Raw genomic sequence first — 8,152 nt, 5'->3', positions numbered from 1 at the left:
CTAGATCTGTCTCTGTCAGAAGGAGATGCATAAATGAGAACACAAGTGTACTATTTGTGGAGGCTATATCTTTAACACCAAGCATTTCTGCAGACTCTGTTGATATTCTCCTTGATTCTTTCAACTCAGAAGTTAAGAATGTTATTGATGATATTGCGCCAATAATAGTCAGTAAGAAAACAAACAGACAGAAATCAGTTTGGAGAAGATCAACAGCAGTTCAGACTATGAATGTGAAACTAGCCACAGCTAGACTCTCAAACCTTATAAACAGTAACTTAAACAACACTCATACTCTTTTTGCCACTGTTGATAGACTGAAACCCCCCCCAAGTCAGATTCCCAGTGATATGCTATTAGACAGCAAATGCAATGAGTTTGCTTCCTTCTTTCCTGAGAAGATCATAAATATCAGGAAGGCGATTAGCACACCCTCAAATAATGCAGAGGTCAGACAGATTCGGCCACAATATCAAAAAGATACTATATTTATTTTTAAGCTATTGATAGCAAAATTCTGGAAGACATAGTGCAGCACCTAAAATCGTCAAACCTGCTATCTCAACACACTTCCCATGTCTTTTTTCAAAAGTGTGCTTAACTGCTTAGAAGCAGATCTTTTAGAAGTCGCGAACACCTCACTTCTTTCTGGGACATTTCCAAACTCCCTAAAAACTGCAGTTGTTAAGCCCCTCCTGAAAAAGTGCAATCTTGATAACGCCATTTTGAGCAATTTTAGACCAATATATAATCTTCCTTTATAGACAAAATTATAGAAAGGTTGTTTTTGATCAGCTGAACAAATAGTTAAACTCAAATGGATACCTGGACAATTTTCAATCTGGTTTTCGACCACATCACAGCACAGAGATAGCACTCATTAAGATAATAAATGATATTCGCTTGAATTGTGACTGGCAAAATATCGGCGCTGGTATTGCTAGGTCTTAGTACTGCGTATGACACTGTCGATCCTAACATACTTCTACAATGTTGTATGACACTGCAGGACATGCATCCAAAATACTTAAGTGCTAAAGTTTGGTTAAAACATTTGTAGACATATCTAGCAGGACAGCACTTCAAAAACACGACAAAGGGAAAGACAATTGCCTTATACTACATACAATCTTGACTTGAGTGTCTTATTGTTTGTGGGCTTTATGTAAAAAGTTTTGGGCAAATGAAATCAAAATACTTACATTTAAATGTGAATTCCTCCGCAGACCTCTCACCTGCCTTGTTATTTGAATATATAGATTAGATTAGATTCAACTTTATTGTCACTGCACATGTAGGTACAAGGCAACGAAATGCAGTTAGCATCTAACCAGAAGTGCAATAAGCAGTAAGTACAGAATAAAGGTCTATAATATGTACAATAACTATACAGGTAAGTATTATGGACATAATTTACAGATATTAAATACTATAAGCACGATATACAGATAGGTGTACTATGAACATACTATACAGATGGGCTATGTAAAAGTGTATGTACACTATAGGCAGAACTATGAACATAATTTACAGTATTGCAATGGACAGTAAAGTGCATAGAAAATATTACAATGTGCAAATGGATTATACAGTGTTCCTGGATGAACAGACAGTAGTGCAAGTAATAACAAGTTACTGTTTTTTGCTTGTTGTGAATAAATAAATAAATCAGAGTGTTGAAGAGGGGGAGGAGTCTATGTGTGGTGTGGGGGGTGTTGAGGGGTGTTAGAGGGCAGAGTTCAGCAAGGAGACCGCTTTAGGGAAAAAGCTGTTCCTGAATCTTGTGGTCCTTGTTCGGAGGCTCCTGAAACGCCTCCCGGAGGGGAGGGGGTTAAACAGTCCGTGGTCAGGGTGAGAGGAGTCCTTGAGAATGCTGCGAGCTCGACGTAGACAGCGTTTCCTCTGGATGTCCTCAAGAGCAGGAAGTGGTGTCCCTGTGATGCGCTGGGCAGTTTTCACCACCCTCTGCAGTGCCTTGCGGTCAGCCACTGAGCAGTTCCCATACCAGACTGTGATGCAACTGGTCAGGATGCTCTCGATCGCACACCGGTAGAAGTTCACCAGGATGGATGAAGACAGCTGGTTCTTCTTCAGTGTCCTGAGGAAGAAAAGGCGCTGGTGAGCCTTCTTGACCAGGCTGGAGGTGTTTGTGGCCCAGGACAGTTCCTCCGAGATGGTGGTTCCCAGGAACTTGAAGCTGGAGACACGTTCAACAGCCAGCCCGTTAATGTGGATGGGGTCATGCGTGCTTCCATTCTTCTTCCTGAAGTCCACAATGAGCTCCTTGGTCTTATTGGTGTTAAGGAGCAGGTTATTGTCTGCGCACCATGTGGCCAGGTGCTGTACCTCTTCCCTGTAGGCAGTCTCATCGTTGTCACTGATGAGGCCAATCACCGTGGTGTCATCTGCAAACTTAATGATGGAGTTGGATCCATGCACAGGCTTGCAGTCGTGGGTGTAAAGGGAGTAGAGGAATGGGCTCAGCACACAGCCCTGTGGTACGCCAGTATTAAGTGTGATGGTGGTGGAGTGGGTGTGACCTGACCGAACATGCTGAGGCCTGTTGGTCAGAAAGTCCATAATTCAGTTGCAGAGGGAGGTGTTGATGTCCAGGTCTCCAAGTTTTGTGGTCAGCTTGGAGGGAATGACGGTGTTAAATGCTGAACTGAAGTCAACAAACAACATCCTAACATACGTGTTGTTATTGTCCAGGTGTGTGAGTGCAGAGTGCAGCACTGTGCATACTGCATCCTCTGTGCTCCTATTTCTGCGGTAAGCAAATTGGTGTGGGTCCAGTGTGGGTGGGAGGCAGTCTTTGAGGTGTGCTAGGACCAGTCGCTCGAAGCACTTCATAATGATGGGTGTGAGTGCTACGGGGCGATAGTCATTCAGGCACATTGGGGAGGAGTGTTTCGGTACTGGCACAATGGATGTGGACTTAAAACATGTTGGCACAGTTGCTTGGGTGAGGGACAGGTTGAAAATGTCTGTGAAGACCCCTGCAAGCTGCTCTGCACATGCCCTAAGCACACGTCCAGGAATGCCATCCGGGCCAGCAGCCTTGCGTGCGTTGATCCGGCTCAGTGCAGTGTGGACATCTGAGGGGGTGAGTTTAAGGGGTTGGTGGTCTGCTGAGGGTGAGATTTTGGTGGCCGTCTCCTTGCTGTTGCTGTTGAAGCGAGCATAAAAGTCATTTAGCTCATTAAGGAAGGAGACGTCCGTGACTGTTGGTGTGGAGTTGCTTGACTTGTAGTCACTGATGATCTGGATGCCCTGCCACATGCGTCAGGGGTCAGAGTTGGAAAAGTGTTCCTCTACCTTCAGCTTGTAGCAGTACTTGGCCTTTTTGATGCCCCTTTTCAGGTTAGCCCTGGATTTACTGTAGGCCTGAGCGTCATCTGACCTGAAGGCAGAGTTGCGGTCTTTCAGCAGAAGTCGAACCTCCTTGTTCATCCATGGCTTCTGATTAGGGTATGTTTTTATCTGTTTTTCTGTTGTTACACTGTCAATGGTGGAGTTGATGTGATCCAGTACAGAGTAGGGTGTAGATATCAATGTCCGTGTGAGAGCCACAGGCAGCCTGAGAAGCAAACATACTCCAGTCAGTGTGTTGAAACCTGTCTTGAAGTAAAGAGTCTGCTCCAGTTGGTCACACTTTGATGGTCTTCACTGATGGCTTCACACGGTTGATGAGGGGTGAATACTTAGGGGTGAGAAACAAAGAAAGGTGATCAGACTGTCTGAGGTGGGGGAGGGGGCTCGCGATGTAAGCTCCATTGATGTTTGTATAAACATGATCCAAAGTTTTGTCTCCTCTGGTGTGGCAGGAAACATGCTGGTGAAATTTGGGGAGTACTGTTTTTAATTTGCAGTGATTAAAATCACCCGCGACAATAAAAGCGGCCTCTGGGTGAGCAGTCTGTTGTTTACTAATGGCTGCATGAAGTTCGTTCAAAGCAAGCTTGGCATTAGCATCCGGTGCAATATAGACTGCGGTTATTATGGTGGAAGTGAACTCCCGTGGCAGATAAAAAGGTCTACATTTAACCATGAGAAACTCTAGGTTAGCTGAGCAGTGTCTCCCAACAATGACAGTGTTCGTACACCAAGCTTTGTTGACATAAATGCACAATCCACCACCTCTTGTCTTGCCGGAGTCATCTGCCGTTCTATCTGCCCGGAGCGTGTAGCGTCCTGCTAGCTCAATAGCATTGTTGGGTACGTCGCTGTGTAGCCATGTTTCCGTGAAAACCATGACATTGCAGTCCATAAGTCTCTTACTGTGGGTGATGCGGAGTCGTAACTCATCCATTTTGTTCACCAGTGACCGCACATTAGCGAGGAAAATGCTGGGTAAAGAGAGCCGGAGCGGTGTTAGCTTTAGCTTGGCTCTTAGACCTCCGCGCTTCCCCCGCCTTTGTTTACGATCTCGACGCCGCCTGCGAGCACTTCCGCCCGGCCGGGTAGAGTGCGAAGCCTCGGTTGTTCTAGCGATCTCAGGGATGAGTCGAAGATTGGTGATAAAACTGCTGGTAAAGTCCTCACCGATATCCAAAAGCTCCTGTCGGGTGTATGATGTTAAAGCAAAGCTGTTCAGTACGAACAGACCCGAGATGAGCAGGAATAATACTGCAAAATTGCAAAAACTGGAGAGACGCTGAGCCTCGCGATGTGTTCGCGCCGCCATCTTGGTCACCGTCGTCATATGTAAACAAGTGATTCCGGGATATGGTAGGGTGTGAAGTGTCTATCAGATGTACACTTCATCTTCATGGGAAATGAAGGGCGCAGTTGAAGTTGCTTTCGAAATTCGTCAGCCTTTGTCGCGCTGCGGTGATGCATTCACACTTCAAATGCGGTCTTCGAAGTGCGCATTCTGAATTTGGGACAACTTACGTCGTGACGCTGTGACGCAATCGCACTTCACATCTGCACTTCGGAGTAAGCACACTTCAGTTTGGTACAACCTTCCAGTATTCCATTAAAAAATAAGACTAGTCAATTTTGATTTCATGTCGACTTTAAATATCAGAGTGCAACATTTGCGCAGAGCCATGATGCTGAGTGAAATGCACAACATCTATTCTTATTTGTCTACATATTTTATCTTCATTACACATCTTGTTTGGTTTTATTTTGTATAATTGCATGTAAAAAACGATTAACTTTGTAATTGATATGCAAAATGTGAAACTGCAATCTTATTTCCAGTCTATAGCATTTTATAATTATTTGTACAATAATATTTACCTTAACCTGCTTTGTGTCTTTATTATTTAATGCAAAAGAGTTTTATTAAAACCAGTTTATGAGAGATATGCATCCATTTAATCTTGATCAAGAACAACTAATGATCAATCATTTGGAGCGATATCAGCGTTAGATCACTTTAATATGTCAAATAGCTTTCAATTTACATGTTATATATAATTGCAAATATCTTCGTTGTAGACTTGTGAAGATTTATTTTTAATGCAGATCCCATTGACTTGTTCGGCATTGTTGAGAACGCCCACAAAAACGTCATAACCGTTTATACCGTGGGAGAAATCAAACCATTCGAATTAATGCACAGAGACCTTATTAGGCGCTTGATCTTTGTAGGAAATTGATTTTTGTTTGGTGCAGTGCCGAAAAGTTGCTGTGTGGCATTTTGTACCTCTAATAAGAAGAAGAAAAAAAAAAGTGATCTGAAGATGTAAATGACTGATAAACAGACGGACGGAGCGAGTAGCAAAGATAGGCTTCACTACTCTGCAATGATCTGTCATTAGTCCTGTCCTCTGCATGGCTTACACTAACGCTCCTTCGCATCACAATCAAATAAATCTCACCAGTGTTTGTCATGTCATAATCTATTAAAACATGTATTTTCGTATTAAGATACACAGGCGTAAATTTAATCAGTTAATTAACTAACAGTTGGGGGGGGGGGGGGGCAGTAAACATAAACATACCAATGTTTGGAAGTGGACACAATAAATATAGATAAAATTGTACTTGTACAGACACAGCCTTTACTATTTGTGCAGCTGGGAGGCCGTGCCAAATTGCACAACTTACACAAAAGCTGTTGTAGTCACGCTGCAACAGTAATCGGGTCCATTGTAGACATGAGCGCACTCATCAAAAGAAATTACATTGGAATCATCAGTATAAAAGAGAAATTAATCACTTTATCCAATGTTTAAGTGAATAAAATCGCTCATTGGACTTGTTGTGTGTGTATAGGTGACGCAGCTTTGCCATGAACTTTTGTACAAAGCTGAAGGCTTTCATTTTTTCCCGTCAATAAAATAAGAAGTCTGGAATGAGCTAAAAGATTTATTGCTCTCAAAGTGCTTCAAGCATATCCCTTTCTGTTTAAATGTTGAAGGAAGTTTCTGTTAATTTAACAGAAAATGTCCTGGTAACTTTCTGCCAGTACATCATCCGTTTTTTTTACGGAATTTTTTTTACAGTGTGGAGAATAGCCAAAAGCAAGGTTTCAGTTGTGATTTCTGACATGTTTATGATTCACTGATGTAAATACAACATTTAATATATCTCCTTTAACATATATTTTAAAACATACTGTTTCATATTTAAAACATACACTGTTTTCCTATTAGCCTTGACGGTGAGTGTCAAATTATAGTCTAATACAGTTTAAACCCACCCAAACATAAAATTTATTGAGCAATTTTTGAAGGGGACACAAATAATACAGCTAAAATTGTACTTGTAAGGACAAGCATACACAGCCTTTACTATAAGTGTAGCAGGGAGGTGCTAATATACTTTAGCGGAGAAACTTGCTTACTAGCCCATAGCAATTTGCAAAGATTCATAAAAAACCTTATACTCACTTCTTCTGTAGATGAAGCCGTATCACAAATGATTAGTGCGAACATAAGCATTTACTGAACTGAAAGTGACATACAGCCAAGTATGGTGACCCATTCTCAGAATCCATGCTCTGTATTTAACCCATCCAAAGTGCACACACACAGCAGTGAACACACACAAACCGTGAACACACACCCGGAGCAGTGGGCAGCCATTTATGCTGCGGCACCAGCAAAAATCCTTTCCCATCAACTGGTCAAAATGTACAACACATGCAAGACACATGTGCTTTGATGTAAACAAGCACGCGATAAGCACATGGACAACACAGATGAATAAAAACCACATTCACTCTCTGACAGCAGATGGCGCTAAGCTTCAGAAAATGCAGCCTGGAAACCCCATAAATAAAGCAGCTGGCTACTTTCTAAAACAATGAAATAATTTGAAATAGTCATTCAGTTTTGTGTATTTTCTATGGTGTTCATCACAGCACCAAATACTTAAATATTTAGACTTAATTGTACATTTATTTTCACACTCTTTTATTTTAATTTAATCTAGACTACAACATGCCCTAGATATTATTTGGAAGTGTTTTGATTCTTTATTATTCATTCACACTTTACATTAGGGCTTCATTAGTTAACATTAGTTAATTCATTAGTTAACAAACTGCCAATGAAAAATTCTTCTGAACATTTATTAATCTTAGGTATTCCAATATTTAATAACATGTTGTTAAAATCAAAAGTTGCAACTGTGTTATTTAATGAGTTATCATGAACTAAGACTTGTATTTTTTTTTAACAAAGATTAATAACTTCTGTGCTACATGTGCTATTTTTAACTACCTATAATCTTATAATTCAGTTATGTAACACAAGATGTTTATTGTTGGACTGGAGTGGTGTAGATTACTTGTGGAGTGTTGTTAAGTTTTATTAGCTGTCTCTCAGCCTGACGACACAAGGATCCGGTGTCAATGCATCTGGTTATTTGGAGATTTTACTCCTCCCAAAACTGTAAAAAAATTAAGTTGTGAGCATGTTATACTGACCCAGATGTGATGAAGTGTAAAATGGAACTTGTAAACTCAACTGAAAAGCGATACTATCAATCGTTAAGTGCACTGTTAAGCCTCAAAATCCTCAGAACATTTAAAACAATTGTGTTAGAACACAGGGAGATGTAAAAATAAAAAGAGATGAATGAAACGAGTGCTCACTCTGTTTCACACTCAATCTATTTCTCATGTTTTTCTTCCTAGAGCTGATTTGAATTTGATCCATCACAAGACATTGATGGGGTCTGTTCCCTGTTG

Source organism: Carassius gibelio, chromosome A25 (genome assembly GCF_023724105.1).
Source record: "Carassius gibelio isolate Cgi1373 ecotype wild population from Czech Republic chromosome A25, carGib1.2-hapl.c, whole genome shotgun sequence".
Lineage (NCBI taxonomy): Eukaryota > Metazoa > Chordata > Actinopteri > Cypriniformes > Cyprinidae > Carassius > Carassius gibelio.
This window is presented reverse-complemented; position numbering follows the sequence as displayed.